The following is a 434-nucleotide window of genomic DNA, read 5'->3' as shown; positions in this document are numbered from 1 at the left end:
GTGGGATCCCCACATGGAAGGTTTGAGGGACCTGGGATATAGGATTTGATGGAGTGGGATTCCTCTGTGAAAGCTTTCAAGGACATGGGATCTAGGATATGATGAAGTGGGAACCCTCTGTGGCAGGTTTAAGGGACATGGGATATAAGATTTAATGAAGTGTGTTCCCTCTGTGGACCAAGGGTCCCGAGCCATGGGGCAGCTGACAAACTTGGGTGATTATCCATGTTCAAATCATGGGACACCAGGAATCCTCAAGGTGGGGCACATAAACCTGGAAAGTGCAAGGACAACTCATCCTTTCCCTTTCCCAGCTCTCCAACAGAGGATTATTGGTATTAGTATTAGTATTAATTATTATTATTATAGCTTGAAATGGGACACTGCGGTGAGACCTCCGGCCCGCTGGGGGGCGCTGTGCGGAGGCCGCACGG

Source organism: Geospiza fortis, unplaced genomic scaffold (assembly GCF_000277835.1).
Source record: "Geospiza fortis unplaced genomic scaffold, GeoFor_1.0 scaffold68, whole genome shotgun sequence".
NCBI classification, from domain to species: Eukaryota; Metazoa; Chordata; class Aves; order Passeriformes; family Thraupidae; genus Geospiza; species Geospiza fortis.
This window is presented reverse-complemented; position numbering follows the sequence as displayed.